This window comes from Polypterus senegalus, chromosome 5, assembly GCF_016835505.1.
Source record: "Polypterus senegalus isolate Bchr_013 chromosome 5, ASM1683550v1, whole genome shotgun sequence".
Classification (NCBI taxonomy): domain Eukaryota; kingdom Metazoa; phylum Chordata; class Cladistia; order Polypteriformes; family Polypteridae; genus Polypterus; species Polypterus senegalus.
The window spans coordinates 205,500,709-205,524,179 of NC_053158.1; the positions used below are offsets into that span (position 1 = coordinate 205,500,709).

Consider the following 23,471-nt stretch of genomic DNA (forward strand, 5'->3'; position numbering starts at 1 on the left):
TTAAATGAAGCCTCTCCCTATGACAATCAGCAAAACGCTCCAAGGAATACTCGGGCCAAAGAATGACATTTTTATTTTTTGTGTGTGTAGTTTGTAGTGATGGTTGTTTGATTGTATCTCAGGTTTTCACACAGAATGCAGACAATGAAAAGATTCTGACAGACCCAAAGTCTATGGTGACCAATGCTGGACAACAGACATTGGAATAAGGGACCAAGTTGTGCGGTAGACCGGAGGACTTCAGGGACACTCAAAACTCAACTTGATGTTATTTTAGAAGAATGAAGTGGACAGGACTGGCGAGCTTTGGTGGGCTGAACGGCCTGTTCTCGTTCCGACTGTTCTAATGTTCCAAACATCTTCCATTTAAGAATGATGCAGGACACAGTGCTGAGAGTTTTCAATCCTGCAGAAGTTTGTTTTTTGAGTAAGCTTGCAGAGATCTGGCCCTCCATGTGTCTCTTACTGAGGAGAGACTTCTGTTTGGCCACCCTGTCAAATTGGTGGAGAGTTGTGGTGATGGTTGCCCACCTAGAAGCTTCTCCCTTCTCACCATAGTTTCTCTGCAGTGACCATCAGGTTTTTGGTCACCTCTCTCACCAAGGACCTTCTACTAATATTACTCAGTTTGGCCGGGCAGCCAGCTCTAGTAAGCTTCCTGAGATCTGGCCTTCCATGTGTCTCGTACTGAGGAAAGACTTCTGTTTGCCCACCCTGTCAAATTGGTGAAAAGTTGCAGTGATGGATGATCTTCTGGAATTTTCTCCCATCTGGAGCTCAGCCAGAGTGCCCATTGGTTTGGTGGTCACCACTCTGAACAAGACCCTTCTCCCCACAATGACTCAGTTTGTCCAGGTAGCCAGCTCTTGGAAGATTAAAGAATGATGGAGGCCACAGTGCTGGGAGTTTTCAGTCCTCCAGAAGTTTGTTTTTTGAGTAAGCTTCCCCAGATCTGGCTTTCCATGTGTCTCTCGCTGTTGAGAGGCTTCTGTTTGGCCACCCTGTCAAATCAGTGGAAAGTTAAAGCAATGGATGACCTTCTGGAAGTGTCTCCCATCTCACCACAGGTTCTCTGGAGTGACCATTAGGTTTTTGGTCACCTCTCTCACCAAGGACCTTCTACTAATATTGTTCAGTTTGGTCGGGCAGCCATCTCTAGTAAGCTTTCTGAGATCTGGCCCTCCATGTGTGTCTCTCGCTGAGGAGAGGCTTCTGTCTGGCCACCCTGTCCAAATAGTTGGAAAGTTACATTGTTGGATGTTCTTCTGGAATTTACTCCCATCTGGAGCTCAGCCAGAGTGACCGTTGGTTTGGTGGCCACCTTTCTTAACAAGACCCTTGTCCCCTGCAATGGCTCAGTTTGGCCGGGTGGCCAACTCGACGAAGAGTCCCGCTTGTTCCAACCGTTTTCTGTTTTTTGAATTCTGGAGGCCATGGGAATCCTCACTAGATGTGCGCCTCGACTCGCTCCCGTCTCTAAGCTCTGGAGGTAATTCCTTTGACCGCCTGGCTTGGTTGGGACCCTGTGGGACCCTCTGTTGACAGGTGGGTGTCTTTGTTTCTTTCTTAATCAGTGTGATCAATTGAATTGAATCCCAAATAAGGTGTAGAAAGATCTCAACGGTGATCAATTGAGTGAGAAGCCCCTGAGCCAAAATATCGAGTGGCACAGCAACGGCTCTGAACACTTGTGTCAGGGTGTCACTTCAGATTTAAATTTTTAATAAATCTGCACTGATTTCTGAAATGCTGTTTTCTTTTTGTCGTTAAGTGATTTGAGGGGGTGAATTTTAATGATTTTAACAGACGGTCGTGTTGGAACAAAATGTGAAAGACGTGGAGGGGTCTGATGACTGTGTGAAGGCGCTATATTCACACCTGGAGTGTGTGCTTGATTCGCTTCTTTCCTCCGATGAGAGAAGTGTCCAGTGGGTCAGTGCCAACTCGCTCAGCCTGACAATTGTGACATCAACAGCAAAGCGAGTTGCAGAAATAAGAAAGCCATCTGTGCTCTGCTTTTGCCAACTGACAGACCCTCTCATGATGCTAAAACTGGCGACCGCCGCATCCTCGGCCTCCTTTGTTAGTCAAACTCGACTCTCGCAGAGGCGTATCATTTACCAGCAACGTCGGCAGCCATCTTTACCCACTCGGGGTCTTCAAATGTGGACACTTCTCTGGCATTGCCAGTTGTGTGCTGGACTGGCAGAATGGGACCATCTTGTATTCTTGTTTTGTTCAGACGCTGCCCATTAAGGGTGCTTTCGGAGAAAGGTGCTCTATAAATTTAAGATGGTTTGATGGTAACTGATGAACCTGCAGGGCGCGTTGCTGACGTTTCCAATCTGGTTTAAAGTGGTGCATCCTGAGCATATGGAAGACCTTGATATGAAACGTGGCATTAATGGGGGTTGTAAGGGGTCAGTGGCAGTGCCACTCTGGATTTGATTGGGGTGTGTGGCTGTGGCACTGTGCCAGCCACAGGGTGTCTGGGTGAAGGTGAGCTGAGCTGATTGTCTGTTAGTGTGCTGGCAAGGTCAGGTGTTCCATATTGGCACAATGGTGGGTCAAGCCAGCAGCCGTACCACCGGCACTTCAGCAGAGGTCATCCACCTGATGCTTCAGTAGAATTTGGACTTTTTAATTTTCCTGCCAGTTTTTCCTCCTTAAAATATCCTTCATTAGGTTATATTGTAGGTTGTATGAACCATCTGTTAGAATAAAAAATGTAATAACATCTGCCACAGCACACGCACTTTAGAACTGGTCATCCACCTGAAGACTTGGATGGGAGACCACCTAGGAAAAGCTTGGATTGCTGCTGGTAGAGATGGTGTTGCAGCCAGCGGGGGGGCTTACCCTGTGGATCCCAATTGGAGGCGTGACCACGGGTGGGCACTGTCCACCCAGAGACAAGCCATGCCCACCCTACAAAATGCTCTGTCTGTCCAATGAAAACTCTGGAGAAAAATAACATTTGATTTTCACAGTTCACTTCGCCGCACATTTTGCAGCACGTTTTGAACCTGTTGATCGCATTCTTTAATTAAAACAGCGTATGCGTTCCATTCTTCTTTTATTTTCTGGTTGGTAACACCAAAGGCTATGCATAGGTGGCTTATTAAAAAGCAGACATCTTCAATCTGTGTCCCTCTGCAAGCTGCTGGCTCCATGGTTGAGCCCAGCACCGCTGCTATCAACATGGAGCACAGCGCACCCACGTCGGGAACTGAAACCCCAAAAGATATAGATAAGCCTACACAATCCTCCAGCTCTGTGCCCATGTCGGGTACTCCAAACCTCTGCCTTCAACAAAATATACAGTCCGGTCTGCCTGACTTAAATATAGATAGCCCATCCCAGCCCATTTTAATTAATTATCCCAAGCGCGCATTTGGAAAGTCTATGGACCAGTCGTTATGATGTCACAAAGTCCATTGTCAACAATGAGGAAGCTATAACGGGGCTTCTCTCATAGGTAGCAGAGGCTAGCACTGCCCCTTTTGACATTTGCATAGAGGCATGTGGTCTTTTGAACCAATGAAAAAAGCAGAATTTCTTCAATACAGGAAAATTCCTCCTTCGTGTGCTTGGTGTGCTGAAACCAGCCAATGTAATTCTAGAGGCAAACGCAGTGGATTTGTGCACAGCAGGGGAGGTGGTGACAGCGTCACTGGCCACACTGAAGGAGATGAGATGTCACAGTGTTTCTCTCAGTGTGAAAGTAGGCCTACCAATTCGCTCAAAAGGAAACGGAAAGTTAATTCACAGCTTGATGATAGTATTGTCGTGTCTACACTTGGGCATGGTGACTCTGATGAACAAATTGCTCCTAATCAGACTTTTAAAAGGGCTATGTTCAGCATTCTTGATAGAGCTATTGTGGAAATGGAGACAAGATTCTCTCAGAGAAATGTTGAATTATTGAGGGCCACATCGCTTCTCCTGCCAAAATCAGAATTATTTCTTGATCATTCTCTCCTGAAACCACTTCAGGCACTTGCAGGCACAGAGCAAAACAGCATGAGCTTGCGAAATGAAATTGCAAAAGCAATGTTGATTAATAAACTGCCAGCTGATGCTAATCTCTCTGAAGCATGTAAACGCATTCAGCAGTACAAAGAGGCCTTCCCTGTGTTGCATTCGCTATATATATGTCACAGCACTCATCATTGGTGTGTCTTCAGCTGCATGCGAAAGCTCTTTCTCTACTTTGAACCGCATTCTCACTCCACTCCGCCGAACAATGCTGCATTCAAGGAAGAGAAATGTAGTCATCCTGGCACATGAGAAAAACATCACAGAACATCTAGACATGAATGAATTTATTTCAGAATTTGCCAAGAGTAACGGCAGACTGGTCCTGTAGATAATATCCAGGTTAAACACTGGAAACTGATATCCTACAGCCTCCCTAATGACTACAATGAGCCACATATCTGTTCTTGCTCTCATATGTTGTATACATTTGACTTTATTGATATTTACCTTGTATATGTAGTTCTGTATTCGTTCACAAAAAATAGTACAAGTTCCATTGCCTCTGTTAATTTTATTGAACAATAGGTTATGATTTATGCCACAATGTTTGCTTTTATATGTTATATAACACTATGTTATTATTATTATTTGACCCCCCCTACAAAAATGGGGATGGATGGATGGATATTTTTTTGCCCCCCCAAACAAGCCAAATGCCCACCCACTAGATGATGTTCTGGTCACACCTCTGATCCCAGTGCTCCAGTGCAGTGATGGGCACACTGCTTTTGTGCTGATAAAATTGGTTCTGTCCTTTGGATGAGATGTAAAATCATTGGCCTGACTCCCTGTAGTCATTAATGATCTCTGGGCATCCTTCCTAAAGTGTAAGGTGTTTCCTGATGACCTGACTAAATGGCTCATCACAGCCTGGACATTCTGTTCCCTAATCATCCCCTGTCTTTTATTGGCTAATTAGCTTTGTCACCCCTTCACCACCTTATAACTAATGTGTGGTGAGCTTACTGGCACAAAATGGCTGCCACCACATCCCATTGGTGGTGGTTGAAGTGGCTTCCCCCTATGTGTAAAGTGCTTAGAGTGTCTTGAAAAGTGCTGTATAAGTGCAATGTCGTCTTCTTCATAATTAGGGTGCTGCACCTACAAGGATATAGAGAGCCTAAGTAAGAAAGAACAGGAAAAGAGGAAAGAGGCTTGGATTTGAAAACAAAGCTATCCATCTTAATAAAAGGAAAAGGCATTTGTGTCTCTATCTAGTTGCTATGTCTCTGTTACGCCAACAGAGGTCGCATCACAAGCAGTTGCAGTAACGTAATGCATTGAATTTGTTATTCCAACAGATGGTACACCTGACATTTATACCAATAAAATTCTTTGCATGTGTCATTCCAACAGATGGCGCTTCACAAGCGCATTGTAATGAAATACATTGCATTTGTCATTCTAACAGGTGGCGCATGACAAGCCTTTATAGTAATAACATACATTGCATTTATAATTTCAATACATGGCACATCACAAACGTGTAGTAACGGATTGCATTGAATTTGTCGTTCCAACAGATTGCATATCACAATTATTTGTAGTAATAAAATGCATTGCATTTATAATTTCAACAGATGTTACATCAGAAACATTTTTAATAATGAAATGCATTGCATTTGTCATTCCAACAGCTGGCGCGTCACAAACATTTGTGGTATTAAAATGCATTCTGAGCGTCCAGAAGGAGAGCATAGTCTTCTGAGGATCACCTCTCCTATGAAGAACATCAAATCCCGTGACGAGGCAGTGGCATACGACTGTCGTATTCTGTTTTTTGAAATCTCCACTCCTTTTAAAGCTTATTTTGGATCATACCAGGGCACATGGCTGATTCTTCATGAAAAGTAGCCATGTGGCGCTGTGCTGCCAGTGCACCAGGATCATTATAATATATCAGGTGGCAGTACTCCTAATATTCTCACAAAGCGCCACTTGTACCTACCCCAATTACCCAAAGCTCCTGACCATCGGTGAGGGTGTGGACTGGTAAATCGAGAGCTTTGCCTTTTGACTCGACTTCACCTTCACTGCTGTGGATTGGTAAATTTACTGCACGACTGCATTCACCACCCTGATCCGTCCATCAATCTCGCACTCCCTTTTCCTCTCACTTGTGAATAAGACCCCATGGTGTGTAAACGCCTCCGCTTTTGAGGCAGCGACTCAACTCCCCCACTTGGAGCGGACGGTCCACCTTTTTTCCTTCAGATGACCACAGCCTCAGATTTTGAGGTGCTGATCCTCATCCCTGCCGCTTTACACTCGGCCTCAAACTGTCGGAATGTGTGCAGGAGTTCACAGCTCTGTGAAGCCAACAATCCCATGTCGTCTGTGTTTAAAAAATGAATAAAGAATTCAATTCTAGGGTCACCGAACTGGACACACTTCCTTCTTCGGCTGCGTCTTGATGTCCTGCCCATGAAAATCACAAACAGGATGGGAGCCTTGGTGGAGCCCAACACTAACTGAGATGGTGTGGATGTTTTCCAGAGTAGGCGGACGCGGCTTTCACTGCGGATATGCAGGGACCGACTAGCCCTGTGATGGGTGCTATATAAAATAATGGAGTGGCTCTCTCTTTGTTGTAAAAGGCGCTATAAAACATTCTGGTTGAATGCACGAGAGTTTAACGTGAAGGTTGTTGTATAAAAGTGATTGACCGACTCCATAATACGTGACCCCCCCCCACTGCTGTCTGTGCTTGACTGACCGTTTAACTGCTGGACACTTGGAGTGACTGAATGACCTCGTGAAACATCGCTTGGTGAGACTTGCTGTGACATATTTGCATATGTTTGAATGTTTGCATATTCAAAAGGTTATGATGATATCTGTAAAGCCACCTGTAATGGGACATCTCCATTTAATCTTTTTTTTTTGTCCCCTTTGTTAAAATGATGAGCCGAGTTCCTCTGTGACGTGTCTTGTGCTCACTATGTGACACGCTGTATTGGATGAAGCGTTTACCTTTTTATGGCACAGACTCTGAAAGGCTCTCCGTAGATAAACATGTGAGTGACTCACTCCAGAAGGTATTGGGTGACGACACGAAGCCAGCAGTGTGACCTGCCACCAGGGGCTGCGGGCTATAAAGCAACAGGCCACGACGTCACTTGTTATCATCGTCTTGTTGCTTTAGAGGCTCATTAATGTTACCTGTCCATTTATGACTCATATTTTATAAATCTGCCCCCTTAACCCTATGAGATGTAAGCTTGACTTTTCTCAAGACCACCTAAATCCTATACTGGGTGATGGCCAGGGGGTCTCGCTTGAAACACTTTTTATGTGGGTTTGAGTGTTAAAAACAGGGAAATGTGTATGCAAAAAAAAAAAAAGAAATCTGATTTATAAAACCTGGTGTCCGCAATTTAACCCTTTATAAACCACAGTCGTCTTGTAAATGGGCATATGTGAAGATGCCCAGTTGCCACCCTGAAACAGCCATATATGGCCTATGCTAATGAAGCTTATACATATGCAATCACGATGCCGCAGAGATCCTTTCTGCCACCTCGAGACATTTGAGGAGTCCCACAGGATTGGGGAAGGGCGTAAGGTGCCAGCGTCTGAGCGGGTAGTTACTATCACCTGGCAAATGTAATGGCGTGATTGCGGTTTACGGTGAATAGTGCGAGCCGTGTGAAAAATGGAAGCTTCAGAAAGTTAACTGACCAACAAGCCAGCCACGTAGTCAGCAGGTCGTCTGCTAAAACTTCTTCATTTTTAAAATAAATGAACCACAGGTTGACCCAGGCCACCGAGCCATGACGTTTGCCAGTCTCATCTTGGCATCACAGGTGACTTTTAGGGGTTAATGAAATGTCACTGCTTACGGTTAACAAAAGCAGCGCCGTTCTCGCTAGCTGCCGTCATTGCAGTATGGCAATTGCCACGATTATGTTCGGGAAACCCAACGGCTCCTGGGAGCCATTTGGGACACCCACAGGGTTGCTTGGGAATTGGAGTCTGAAAGTGTAGGCCTGTTGGGAGCCTTGGGTATCGATAGAGGCACTGTTGGGCGAGGACCTCCAGGCGCTTCCTCAAAGGCACGGCGTGACACCAGAAGCATTCCTGGGTCTGACTTAGAAGGAATTCCAGCCAAACTGGGGTCCTATGCAAAATCCCTCATCCCCACCACCACCCGTCCCTGAATACAAAGCATTAGTATTTATTATCAAATCTTCCAATCGAATAGTAAATGTATACATAAATAAAAAAAGAAGCACACATCACAAACTTATCTGTAACTTTAAACCTCAAACACATATACTTTGTAAAAAGTAATTAAAACATGAAAGTGAATGTTTAGGGGCTTCTTCTTTCACTTTTGTTACACATCACAATGGCACACATCAACTTGTTCTGAAGGCAAAGTCCTCTATGAGGTCCTCACATGGCAGCTTCTCTGCAAATCAGAGTAGACGCTGAGGACCGCCAAGCCGCTTAGACGTCATGGTGTCATGTGGGACCTCCAGTGCCAAGATGAGCTGAAGTTGGAAAAAAACTGGCAACTGGGAGGGTTGGTGCATCCCACAGATTTGGACTTCAGTGGTAATTAATGGCAATTATACACCAATTGATTGGTCCCTTTTATAAATGAAGGACTAATTAATAGTAGTGATGATAATGATGGTCCAGGGTATCGTTGTGCTGTTTATTCAAAGATTTGGGGCACCACCTTGGTGACCCCTGCAGGAGGAGAACGGGCATCATGGCCGGGATGGAGGATGATTCATTACCAGGGTGGGAGGCCAGTGCGGTGAAGCAAGCTGATTGGCCAGCGGGGAGAGGAAATAAATTTCTACCCGGCCGGTATGGTTTAATGGACAGACTGATAAAAGCCAAGGATCGGGAGTTGTTCCGTCCCCCATACGCTAGGTGGCAGTGGTCCTCGTACGGTAGCCCAGTTGGGAACCTGCAGGGGTGCTTGGGAGTTGGAGTCCTGAAGTGCAGCCCTTTTGGGATCCCTGGGTACGGATGGAAAGGGCACTGTCGGGGGAGGACTTCCCTACTTTTGTATGACCCGGAAGTGCTTCCTCAAAGACACAGCATGACTCCGGAAGCATTTGAAGGAGTCTGCTGCCTTGTGACTCTGACTCCATGATGTAAAGGTAGAGAGGAGGTATTTTTTGGTAGAATTTTTGACTTGTGGCTGATTGTAGAGAGGAGATTGTAAAGAAGTGCTTTTGGAGAATAAAAATCCTTTATTTTAGGGTAAAAACGTGTGGTGTATTACTGTGTCCTGAGTTTGGGGCTCAGTGGTGCCCCCTTGTGGTCACACTCCATATGATTTAAAGGAATGGACAAAACTGCAGCATGTGATAATTTGTGGAGATGCAAATGCGAGTTCAGAACAAGATGGCCAGTACCCGGGTTACATAGTCACTCGGCAGAAAGGGGTGGTCCAGGTGGGCGGAACATGGAAGTGACATCAGTGGCGGAGTGGCTGTCAGTCTTACATTCTGCAGAGGGAGGAAGAGGAAGGCACTGGAACATAGCACCAATACCTGGTGTGGAGGGTAGTTACCATCCCCAGAGCCCTTAAGCGGTCTCTCATGTGCATGGGTGTGACATTTGATAGAGCCAACAGTATCACTTGTGACATGTGACAGAACAACAATTTTAACACTAGTACTACTGAAAATGCCTAATAAACTCACTTAATGCAGTAAATACAAAATGAAGCCAAATGTTTAGACATGTAAATAATCCAAAGGTGAATGCGTCACCTACGCTTATGAGATTTCTAAACTTCATTGTGTCCTTCCAGTAACAGCAGATAGCAATACGGCGTGAACTAAATCAGTGATGTTAACTGCCAGCCAATAGGATGAACCAACTGTTGGAGTTCACCTGAGCTCATTTACTCTTTTGCTTGCCTGCTGCTTTCCCACGATTTGGCTCATAATTAGTAAGCAGTAAGCCCGAGAGCGTTGGTGACATTTACAAACGTGTCCAACACTTCATATGTGGACTGACGTTAGCAGCCCTTCACAATGTGAGGTCCTGAGGTCTCTATGGCTGTAATTAATAATCCACAGCCAAGTGTCAGATGGCTACTCGGGTACAATCTGTTGACAGTTAACACGTAGCTGACGTTCCCCTGGCGGTAAACTGAAGAGAAGCCACAGGACCCCCAACTCTTGTGGAGCGTCGCCACAGAAGGCCTGACATACCGGAGCGGAGCTTCTGGCTGAGACGTTAACTGTGATTGGACTAAACAATTCCTGGGCGTGGCCTTGTCTTCAGGTATCGGCGTCTCACAACACTCTGGCTGTAAATTCTCCGCTCTTTAGATGGGTACAGACCTGCTAAACAGTCTTTCCCAATATTAGCAAATTATACAACATATAAAATAAGAAAACTACATTTTTGGATGTTTTCCAGTGACTAATGAAAAAGAAAAATGTGAGCTCTTCCATCTGGCTATATATTTCCTAAATGTCTAATTTTTAAAATAACATTTGACTTTGATTGGAAAAGGCTGCCTGGGACGTATTCAAGTTTGGATGCCGTCACGACGTCTCCCCTTGCAGCCAGTTACTATAGGTGGAGTGGAAGCTCATCGAGTTGGAACGTTTGTGTCGCATGCGAGTCCAGATCAGCCGTTCTCAGCTGGCAATTTATGTTCTTCCTTTATCCGCAACTCTGAGAAGCCCCCTTAATGATGCCAAGTGACTCTCGCCCCTTTCAGCCTTATAAAACTTGGACATTCGCAGAAGGTGGCGTCTCATTCTGGACTTGGGCCAGCTGCAGAACGGAGGTCAACCCCAAAGACGGACCACTCGGCTGAGCTTCTTTGAATTTTTGGATGAGGCGCTGCAGCCGTCGACTTTGGTCGACTTTTTGCCTGTTTGGTTTTATTTAACCCAACGTTATTGAAAAAGGGGGCCGGCCGGCCGGCCGGCTTGGGACCCCAACATTTATCAGTTTGGATTTGTGTTATCCCTCTCTTAACCCCAATATACAGGCTGGTCCAGGTCGTCTGGATGACTTTGATTTATGTGGGGACGATTCCAGTTCGGCGCGAAGACGATTCTTCATGGCGTCGGTTCTTACACTTCTCGATGGTCCGGGATTTTTTTTGGGTGATTTTGTATGTAATAAACTTAGTAAGTTATAGCGTAATGAAAATTGCATAATTAGATCTGGACCACCCTATACATTGACATGGTGTGATGACGATGAGACCAGCAACTTGAGTTGATACATTTGTTCATACGCTATGACTAGAAGTTGTGTAATATGACATGTCCTGTACCTTGACAAGGTCCAACAACAAGATCAGCAATGCAGTTGACAAGTCTGACCTACCCTATGACTAGAGGTCGAATAATGTGAGATGTGTAGCGGGTCCACAGCTCAAATAGAAAATGCCAGTTTTAATAGATAATCGCTGCACTCGCGTGGTAGTGTGGCTGGAGTGCTTCCCGGGAGCTTCGTGATGCGGGCGGTCCTCGCTTAAGTGCACAGGTGAGGGATTGTTCACATCCGCAATTGATGCCGGGAGCTGCTAATTGCCACACCTGATCCACGTCCCCGTAATATATAGTAGAAGTGCGAGGTGGATAGGGGAGTCGTGTGGAAAGAATGGAAACGGAGGTTAAGGGAGAAGAAGGCGGCAGGAAGGCAAAAGCCAGCGCATGAGTGAGTGAGAGAAAATTGCACAGCTAGATTGGGACCACCCTATACATAAATAGATATATTTATGAAAGAAAATTGGAAACAAGTCTCTTTTAGCAGCAGGCTGCAACTGTAGCTGGCTGGCCAGATCTGTGCAGTTTGTACCACCGACCAGGGTGCCTTCCCGGAGTGGCCATTGTCACCGTGACACGGAGCCACTGAGCAGCCGGCATGCAGAGACAAGTGGACTCCTGTGATGGTCTTTGACAATTTTCTATGCTTCACTACGTATTCATTTACTTTGGTTTGGAGTTGCACTTTACAATCAGTCTCGCTGTATATTTTGCAATGATGCATAATGTGGCATCTCTTTGCCAGAGTTGCGTGTTGTCATCGTGCCTGCCGTGATACGTGAAGTTGGTTTTTATTTTCTCAGGTGTCATGTTGTAATGGCTATGGTGGAAAGCGGGGCCCTGTGTGTTTGAACCGAGTTTGCACAGCCTGTCTGAGCTCTTACTATAATGGCACCTGACTGTTTAAACTTGTCACCCGTGTGGACTGTTTGAATACATCATGGCATCCTGACTGATGAGAGCTGTTTATGTGCAGGCCTCCCTCTGGCGTACAGAGCCTGTCCAGTGCACTGCTAGAGCCATGTGGTCCCGGTAAAGTGTACTGTCCCGATCCCACTCTGGTCCCATCCCTCTTCAGATGCTGCTGCTTCACAAAATCACAAAAGACCACAATAAAGCAAATTCAATTACAGTTTCAATTATGTGCTGTTCCTGACATTTTGGACAAATGTCCAAAGATAATCCCCAGTGCTACAGTTTATCACTCTCCTATTAAGTGCTTACATGTTTATATAATGTGAAATCCACCATTTATATCTAGCAACTTATGAAAAGCATTATATTATAGGCAGATGGACTGAATGAGGGCACAATATAAGGGATAGATATAAAAGGTGCTATATAATAGATAGATAGATATTAAAAGCAGTATATTATGAGGCAAACTGATGAAAGGTACCACATATTAGATGTAAAATAAATTCAGAACATGTTCTTCTTCTTCCTGTTGATCTTTTCAAATCTATCAAACAGAGAAATACATTTATAGAGTTATAGATAGAAAAAGCCCTATACAGTGTCACATGAAAAGGTCTGGGATCCCCTCTCAGCCTGCAGTGACAGTGATATGTCTTTCATTTCCTAGGAGTACTGCGGTGTTTTCTGAACAAAGTGACGCAGAATTTAGTCGTAAGAAATTTAAATGAAATGTGAAAAACTGGCTGTGCACAAATGTGTGTCCCCTTGTCATTGTGCTGATTTGAATGTCTGTCACGGCTCAATGCTGATGACTTGGTTGGATGAGCTCGTCAAGCCTTGAACTTCATAGACAGGAGTGTCCAGTCATGAGTGGTCAAAGGTATTTAAGGTGGTCAATTACAAGTTGTGCTTCCTTCCCTTTGACTCTCCTCTGAAGAGTGACAGACAGCATGGGATCCTCAAAGCAACTCTCCAAAGATCTGAAAACAAAGATTGTTGAGTCTCCTGGTTTAGGGGAAGGCTACAAAAAGCCATCTCAGAGGTTTAAACTGTCAGTTTCAACTGTAAGGAATGGAATCAGGAAATGGAAGGCCACAGGCACAGTTGCTGTTAAACCAACTCAGGTCAAGAAAAATACAGGAGTGTCATATGGAGAGCAGGATTGTGAGAATGGATACAGACAACCACAGATCACCTCCAAAGACCTGCAAGAACATCTTGCTGCAGATGGTGTATCTGTACATCGTTCTACAATTCAGCACATCTGTATGGCAGGGTGAGGAGAGAGAAGCCCTTTCTGTACTCACGTCACAAACAGAGTCGCTTGTTGTATCAAATACTCATTTAGACAAGCCAGATTCATTTTGGAACAAAGTGCTTTGGACTGATGAGACAAAAATGGAGTTATTTGGTCAGAACAAAAAGCGATTTGCATGGCGGAAGAAGAACAAGAAAAACACCTGCTACCTCCTGTCAGATTTGGTGGAGGTCCCATCATGCTGTGGGGCTGTGTGGCCAGTTCAGGGACTGGGGCCCTTGTTAAAGTCGAGGGTCGGATGAATTCAACCCAATATCAACAAATTCTTCAGGATAATGTTCAAGCATCAGTCACAAAGTTGAAGTTACTTAAGAAGAGGTTGGATATTCCAACAAGACAATGAGCCAAAACACAAAGGCATTCATGAAGATGGAGAAGAACAATGTTCTGGAATGGCCATCACAGTCCCCTGACTTGAATATCATCGACAATCAATGGGATGATTTGAAGCAGGCTGTCCATCAAATTGAACTGAACTGGAGAGATTTTGTATGAAGAATGGGGTCAGAAATACGTCCATCAGAGTCCAGACACTCATCACAGGCTACAGGAGGACAGCATCTGAAGGCTCAAAGGAGCAAAAGGAGGCTCAGCTAAGTATTGATGTCATATCTCTGTTGGGGTGCCCAAATTTATGCACCTGTCTAATTTTGTTATGATGCTTATTGCATATTTTCTGTTAATCCAATAAACTTAATATCACTGCTGAAATCCTACTGTGTCCATAAGGCATGTCAGATATTAAAAGGAAGTTCAGCCAATGAGAAACAAAAATCTAAAGAATTAAGAGGCGTTTCCAAACTTTTTCATATGACTGTATAAATAACAGATGGATAGATTTGAAAGGCAATGTATGACAGATGTGAAAGGCGCTATATGGCATGCCAAGGAATAGATGTGCGAGATACTGTAAGAGAAACGGATAGAAAACACACTCTGTAATAGACAGAGAATGTGAAAGGTGAGATTTGATAGATAGGAGAGGCACTAATTAATAGGTAGACAGAATGTCACATTTGTTTAATTTGTAGTTTGAAATGATAAATAATTATAATAATTTATATAATTAAATTTATCTTTGAGATTCAGCATGAATTCACTATGATTGATATGCGCTCTACTTTGATGACACTGCGTTTCATTGTGGACTGCATGCACTGCATTTACCCACCTGCATCTAGGAATGTGAAGCTTTCAGAATATCCATCCATCCATTTTCCAACCCTCTATATCCTAACTACAGGGTCATGGGGGGTCTGCAAGGCAGGAAACAAACCCCGGGCAGGGCGCCAGCCCACCACAGGGCACACACACACACGCACACACACACACACACTAGGGACAACTTAGGACCCCAATGCACCTAACCTGCATGTCTTTGGACTGTGGGAGGAAACCGGCGCAGACACGGGGAGGACCCAGGAAGCGAACCCGAGTCTCCTAACTGTGAAGCAGCAGCGCTACCCACTTCACCATCATGCTGCCCGCTTTCAGAATAACGTCTTAGTATTTCAGTATCTAAAGTGTGTGTGTGTGTTAATAACGAGAATATGTACTTCAATAACTAGAGGGGTGCAGTGCATGTGTTTCGTTGCACCGTGTAAGATTGCATGCTTGTGTTTTTATACCCACTCTTAGTGTTACTTGGGCCTGTGTCTATGGGTACAGTTGGAACATAAAGTTCCTGATTCTTCTCAGTGAGTCGTGTGTGTGTAGCAGTGTCAGTCTTCTTCTTTTTCTTCTTCCTTTTTTCCTTTTCTTTCTTTGATGTGCTTGATCATCCTTCCTCATACAAGCTCTGTCCTGCACCTCCTCGCCAGTCAGGCCCTTTTCCTTTAGACCTTCTTTTGACTTTCTCCATCCACTTCTCCTTTGGTCCCCCTTCATTTTCTCTTCCCCTGGACTTCCATTCCCATCACTCTCTTGCCCACATATTCCTTGTCACGTGTCCATACTACTTCAACCTACTTTCCTGAACTTTCTTTGATGTCTCTCCCACTTTTGTTGCATCTCTGGCGGCCTCATTTCGTATTCTGTCCATTTTGGTAATCCCACACTTGTGTGGATCCAGTGGCTTTGGGGCATCTGCTGGTGAAGAGAGATCACTGATCTTGACTTTGCCAACGATGTTCAATGGAGACTCTGATGGGGGCCCTCAAGTGACTGAGTGAGGAGTCTGAACGTCTGGGCTTGTGAGGGTCCTGAAGCAAACCAAGAGCCAGGCCTTTAATGACCTCTTGGGCACGGCCATCAGCAGGGTGCCTGTCTGCACAGAGAGAGTTTCGACCTCGTCACTTATCTTGGCAGTGACATTCATGTCTCTGGTGACACTGACTATGAAGTCATTAGGCAGATTGGGAGAGTATGGAGGGAGAGGGTCACTGAAATGGGGTGTGTGGCACTCCTGATCTCTGCAAAAGGACGAGTCCTGGTGCTTCTTGTTTGTGAGACATGGACGCCATCCAGTGACCTGAGACGACGACTGGACTCCTTCATGTGTGTCTCTTGGTTTGACTTTGTGTTGCTCATGGAGCTCTGAATGAGGCACATGACCTGTATTGTGAGGGAGCGTCATTTATGACACTACGGCCATGTGGCATGATCACCGATGGTGGTCCGGCTCACAGGACCCTCATTGATGAGGACCAGGCCAAGGGGTCACCCACATTACACCTGGCTATGGCAAATAGTGGGTCTTTTCCAGACTGGACCACGTGTCTGCCTTTTTGCCAAACGGGATCCCGAAGAGTTTCATCGTGTGGTGGGTGCGACAACGAGCCGTACCAGCGCCTGCTCCCCAACCTGACCTGACCTGACACGTCCATCTCAACATTTTCGTTTCTGCCCCATCTAATTTCTTCTCCTGTGCTCCCTTCACTGCCCACGTCTCAGTTCCATACGTCGTTCCTGGTCTTATCACCTTTGATCTTCCTCTGAATTCTTGGATAACTTGATACAGGGTGAGGCAGAAAGGACGGACGTATTTTACAAAATCACAAAATTGTTCATTTTTTTTCTTACAGTGAAATTTATTGAAAGATCCATCCATCCACTATCCAGCCCGCTACATCCTAACTACAGGGTCATGGGGGTCTGCTGGAGGACAATCCCAGCCAACACAGGGCGCAAGGCAGGAAACAAAACCTGGGCAGGCAGCCCACCGCAGTTATTGAAAGATCTGAGTTCATATTGAAATAGCATTTGACAAAATCAAGTGTGGAAAACAACATCTCCCATGTGGTGTCCGTTATCACTGATGCATTTCTGAAAGGCGTTCATGGAAGTTGGCCTCCACTCTTTTCAACATCGCTCAGTTGATTTGGGCGACTTCCACGCGAATGGCTTCCTTCAGTTCCTCCAGTGTATGGGGCTTATGCTCATATACATGTGCCTTGAGGTGACCCCACAAGAAATAATCGCACGTGGATAAGTCAGGGGACCGAGGAGGCCAATGAATGTCACTAAAAATGGAAATGAGGTGACCAGGGAAGAGAGGGCGAATAACATCCATTGATGCTCTAGCTGTGTGGGCTGTCGCCCCATCTTGTTGAAACCACACACGCCAGGTGGGAATACGTTTTCGTCGTAATTCAGGTAAAAAGAAGTTGTTGCTTATCATCTCGATATCGCGCTCCGAGTTCACGGTAGCAGCATTCCCATTATCATCTTCGAAAAAGTAAGGACCAACGACACCCGTTTTGCCCATAGTGCACCAAACCGTCACTTTCGGGCTGTGCAGCGGTCTTTCGTGCAATTTGTTCGGATTTTCAGAAGCCCAATAACGGCAATTCTGTTGATTCACCAAGCCATTGAGATGAAAAATGAGCTTCATCACTCATAAACAAAATGAGGTTGTCATTTTGCTCAAAAATTGCTTCCATTTCATGTGCTAAGTTCAGTCGCTGTGCGTAATCCCCAGCCTTCAACTGTTGCACAACGGCCAATTTGTAGGGATGGAAATGCAGGTCTAAATGCAAAATACGCCTTACCGAGCGATTACTGAGGCCAAGTTCAGAAGAATGCTTCCGAGCAGATCAACAACAACAACAACATTTATTTATATAGCACATATTTATACAAAAAAATGTAGCTCAAAGTGCTTTACATAATGAAGAATAGAAAAATAAGAGACACAGTAAGAAAATAAAATAAGTCAACATTAATTAACATAGAATAAGAGTAAGGTCCAATGGCCGGGGGGGACAGAAAAAAAAAAAACTCCAGACGGCCGGAGAAAAAAAAAATAAAATCTGCAGGGATTCCAGACCAAGGGACACCCTGACCAGTCCGCTCTGGGCAATCTACCTAACATAAATGAAACAATCCTCTTTGGATTTATGGTTTTCACGGAAGGATTTGATGATGATGATGATGATGATCACGTGGACTTCTGGCTTTTAGTCCATCAATGCTGGAGCATCATGAAGCTTTGAGTAGGTTGGTGGTGGCCGCCACCACAGAGAAACCGGAAAAAGAAACAGAAGAGAGAGTTGGGGTCAGTACGGATTTTAGAGCCACCATGAATAGTAATTATGAAGAATTGAACATACAGAGAATCAGGATTAAGTTAAATTGAAATTAAAGTGAAGCTATGAGAAGGCCATGTTACAGTAATGTGTTTTCAGCCGTGTTTTAAAGTGCTCTACTGTATCAGCCTGGTGAATTCCTATTGGCAGGCTATTCCAGATTTTAGGTGCATAGCAGCAGAAGGCCGCCTGCCCGCCTCACCACTTCTTTTAAGTTTAGTTATTGGAATTCTAAGGAGACACTCATTTGAGGATCTGAGGTTACGATTTGGAATATAAGATGTCAGACATTCCGATATATAAGATGGAGCAGATTATTTAAGGCTTTATAAACCATAAGCAGAATTTGAAAGTCAATTCTGAATGACACAGGCAACCAGTGTAGTGACGCTAAGACTGGTGAGATGTGTTCTGATTTTCTTTTCCTAGTTAGGATTCTAGCAGCTGCATTCTGCACCCGTTGCAAGTGATTGATGTCTTTTTTTGGGTGGTCCTGAGAGGAGTGCGTTACAGTAATCTAATCGACTGAAAACAAACGCGTGAATTAATTTCTCAGCATCTTTCAGTGATATAAGAGGTCTAACTGTACTTATGTTTCTTAGGTGAAAAAATGCTGTCCTAGTGGTCTGATAAATATGTGATTTAAAATTCAGATTACAGTCAACGGTTACCCCTAAGTTTTTTACTTCCGTCTTAACTTCTAATCCTAATGCGTCAAGTTTATTTCTGATGACCTCACTGAATCCGCTTTTGCCAATCAATACAATTTCAGTTTTCTCTTGATTTAACTTGAGAAAGTTACTATTCATCCATTCAGAAATACCAGTCAGACATTGTGTTAGTGAATCGAGAGAGTCGGGGTCATCAGGTGCTATTGATAAGTACAGCTGTGTGTCATCAGCATAGCTCTGGTAGCTCACGTTGTGCCCTGAGATAATCTGACCTAACGGAATCATGTAGATTGAGAAGAGCAGCGGACCCAGGATAGAGCCTTGTGGAACACCATATTGGATATCAGGGGTCTTTGAGATTTGATTACCCCAACTAACAAAGAATTTTCTCCCTGTCAGGTAGAATTCAAACCAATTTAAGACCCTGCCAGAGAGGCCCACCCACTGACGAAGGCGATTTCTAAGAATGTTGTGATCAATGGTATCAAATGCAGCACTCAGATCTCAGAGGATGAGAACAGATAAATGGCCTCTGTCTGCATTGACCCGCAAGTCATTTACTACTTTAACGAGTGCAGTTTCTGTGCTGTGATTTGTTCTAAAACCGACTGAAATTTATCAAGAGTAGCAGGTTTACTTAAGTGGTCGTTTAACTGCATAATGACTGCCTTCTCTAGAATTTTACTTAGATATGGGTCTAAAATTTTCAAAAGCAGAGGGGTCAAGATTATTTTTCTTGAGTAGGGGTTTAACTACAGCAGTCTTAAGACAGTCTGGGAAGACCCCCGTATCTAATGACGAGTTTACTATGTCAAGGATATTATCAGTAAGCGCATCTGATACTTCCTTGAAAAACCTTGTTGGTAAGATCGACTTGGACTGTGCAGCAGGGCAAGTCGTACGCTTTCCACATTTTCAGGGGTATGTGCCGTTCGTGTAGCCCCCGGCGGTCTTTAGTTCATTAGTGTACCTCGTGTACGAAGCACTTTAACCCAGCGTAGGGTAGTGTTATGAGCGGGAACAGCTTTATTTCTGTGGATATTGAAAGGGCAACGAAACTCACGCTGAACTGTGGTAAAAGATTGGTTGTTCTTGACAAAACAGTCGTACGCAGAAACGCGCTGTTCTATCGTCCACGGCTCCATGGCTTCAACTAAAAAGAAAAAAAAAATGTTAAGACTTCTCGAACCTAACGCCACCTACCGCACATCTGTCACTCCACCTAGTGGTGAGTTCTAGTCATTTCAAAGACGTCTGTCCTCTCTGCCTCACCCTGTACTCCTGATACAGCTCCCTCCACAATTATTGGCACCCCTGGTTAAGATGTCTTCTTAGGCTTTGAATAAATTCTTTTTTATTTTCCCAAAAAATTATAGGCTCGCGGCACAGAAAAGAGAAAAATCCAACCTTTAATTAAAGTACATTTATTCATTGGGGGGAAAAAATCCCACAATAAGAAATCAATTTTTTCCATGAAATCATTTGTGCCACAATTGTTGGCACCCCTGCTGTTAATATTTCGTACAACCCCCTTTTGCCAACAAGGCGGCACTTAAAATGTAACATTTCACAGGGTTGGAGACTACAGAGACAGGGATTTTTGACCATTCCTCGTTGCACAATCTTTCTGGATCGTCCAGAGTCCTGGGTCCTCTCCTCTTCAGCTCACCCCACAGGTTTTCAATGGGGACAGAGGTAGCCATGAGAGGAGGTGGATTTTGTGTCTGCTGAGCCTTTTTTGTGTCGATTTTGCCACATGTTTAGCGTTATTATCCTGCTGGAAGACACAGTGACGACCCATCTTCAGCTTTTTGGCCACCAGACTTTGATTTAAAATGTCCTGGTATTTCAAGGAGTTCATGATGCCATGCACCCTAACAAGGTTCCCAGGGCCTTTGGAAGAGAAACAGCCCCACAGCATCACAGATTCTCCACCATACACCTTTAGATAGATAGATAGATACTTTATTAATCCCAAGGGGAAATTCACATAATCCAGCAGCAGTATACTGATACAAAGAAACAATATTAAATTAAAATAGTATTAAAACTGAAAAAAATTAAAATAAAATTAATGTTAGCATTTACTCCCCCGGGTGGAATTGAAGAGTCGCATAGTGTGGGGGAGGAACGATCTCTTTAGTCTGTCAGTGGAGCAGGACGGTGACAAAAGTCTGTCACTGAAGCTACTCCTCTGTCTGTAGATGACACTGTTCAGTGGATTCTTCGTGATTGACAGGAGTTTGCTTAATGCCCGTCACTCTGCCACAGATGTTAAACTGTCCAACTTTAATCCTACAATAGAGCCTGCCTTCCTAACACGTTTGTCCAGGCGTGAGGCGTCTTTCATCTTTATGCTGCCACCCCAGCACACCACCGCGTAGAAGAGGGCACTTTACTGAGGGCACGAGATGCTTTTCCACATTCTCATTCTTGGATTCACGCCAGACCCACTTAAAATGTTTGTTGCCAAAAAGCTCCATTTTAGTCTCATCTGACCAAAGCACACGGTCCCAGTTGAAGCCCCCAGTACCGCTTAGCAAACTCCAGACGTTTGTGATTGTAGGGGAGAAAAGGCTTTTTCCTTGCATGTCTCCCAAACAGCTTGTTGGCATGGAGATAGCGTCTTATGGTTGGCATGGAGACTTCGTGACCACCAAAGACACCACTCTTTGGTGCAGTTCTCTACCAGTGAGCTTTGGAAAATGTTTTTAACTTCTCTTACCATCCTCCTCACTGTGCGTGGTGGTCTTCGTCCAGCCTTGTTTGTCGCTACTGCCTCCCGTTGTTTTACACTTCTTTATTATTCCTCTGACTGTAGATACAGGCAGCTTCAGGCGAGGAGCCATTACCCGACTTATGAAGGTCGACACATATCTGCCTTACTTGAATGGCATGTTCTCTCGCCTTTCCCATGTTGAGTAAAAGGACTCTGTGTCATGTCACATTTACACCCCAAGTCCTTTATTACTAATTAAAAATTCCAATTTACTCTGATCAACTTTAAAAACTCAACTAGAAATTACAAAAATGCTTACATTCATTTTATAGGAATTGTTAGGGGTGCCAATAATTGTGCAACACATGATTTCATGTAAAAAATGTATTTCTTAATGTGGGATTTTTTTCTCAATGAATAAATGTAGGGCAGCACGGTGGCGCAGTGGGTAGCGCTGCTGCCTCGCAGTAAGGAGACCCGTCTGGGTTCGCTTCCCGGGTCCTCCCTGCATGCGTGGAGTTTGCATGTTCTCCCCGTGTCTGCGTGGGTTTCCTCCCACAGTCCAAAGACATGCAGGTTAGGTACATTGGCGACCCTAAATTGTCCCTGGTATATGTGTGTGTGTGCTTGGTGTGCGTATGTGTGCCCTGCCTGGGGTTTGTTTCCTGCCTTGCGCCCTGTGCTGGCTGGGATTGGCTCCAGCTGGCCCCTGTGACCCTGTAGTTAGGATATAGCGGGTTGACTAATGGATGGATGGATAAATGTACTTCAATTAAAGGTTGGATTTTTCTCTTATTTGTGCTGTGAGCCTATATTTTGGGGGGGAAAAGAAAGAATTTATTCAAAGCCTAAGAACACATCTTCACCAGGGGTGCCAATAATTGTGGAGGGCGCTGTACCTTCTCTCAATTTTGTTTACAACTACTGGCATGACACAGGAGCACCTTGTGAGCTCATTGGAGGTATGCAGACTCTGCCCTTTCTCTCTCTAGTTGGGCCACCACTGATCTTAGATATTTGAACTTCTCCACCGTTCAACAGCTCCCCCTGCAAGCTGACTTCTGAATTACACCTCAGCCATTTATCTTTAACCCTCTGTCTTCCAAAGCCCTTCTCCATTCTTCCAACTTCTTCCCCACGTCTTCTTCTTTCTGCTGCTCCACAACACAACATCATCACCACCAGTGTTGGTCTTTTCTCCCATGAATCTATAACCAGATCAAAGAGGTTGGGGACTTCAAGAAGTCCCCTGGTGCCGACCTTCTCTAAGTGGGGTCTTGTCTGTTACCCCTCAACCCAAGTCCTCACTCCGTCATGCATATCCTGGACAGTCTTTTCACACACTCCTCTGGTCCTCCTTTTCTTTGTCAAGCACCTCCAGACCTCTTGATGTGACCCTCTGTCATAAGACTTCTCCAAATCGTCAAATGTCATTCTCGTTTTTTTCTGTGTTCTTCTCTATCCGATGTCTCCATGCAAAGAGACTGCTTCAGTTGTTCCTCCCTTTGCAGATTCTCTACCATTATTTCCCTATCTTGCCGTATATATAAGTGATTCATTTGTGGCCACACGGAGAGTCAGTGGAGATACTGCGCTGGTGACTTTGCGGTTTAAGGACCACCAAAGAGACGCATTGCTGTCTGTCTGAAGCATCTGCTCTAAAGCTGACTCTGGTTTGGGAGGGGCGGAGGCGTTCACATCGGTGCCAGGTTAGGAGCACTAAGGAGGGCCGAGCGATTTAGAGAGAAGGGTGTCACACACGTGCGATTGGGAGACAGCTGAAGGGCCTAAATGGTAGTAATTCCACGCCAGACCAGGGGGTGCGAGGACTGTCTCTCTCAATCAGGAAATCCGACAGGGTACCGGTACCAACGGTGGTGTCACTTCCGTTCCCGATGATGTCACTTCCATTTTTTTTTCCAGCGTCACTGACAACGTCACTTCTGGTCCCGAAGATGTCACTCCCACTTCCCGCGCCAAAGATGATGTCACTTCTGGCTCCGGTCCCGATGA

The 23,471-nt window shown here is 44.8% G+C and overlaps 1 protein-coding gene across 7 annotated transcripts in view; it reads left to right on the top strand.

Annotated features, from left to right (window-relative positions):
- Positions 1 to 23,471, top strand: part of LOC120529827 (phosphatase and actin regulator 1-like) — a 269,957-nt gene that overhangs the window by 131,841 nt on the left and 114,645 nt on the right. The gene's annotated exons all lie outside the window — the stretch shown is intronic.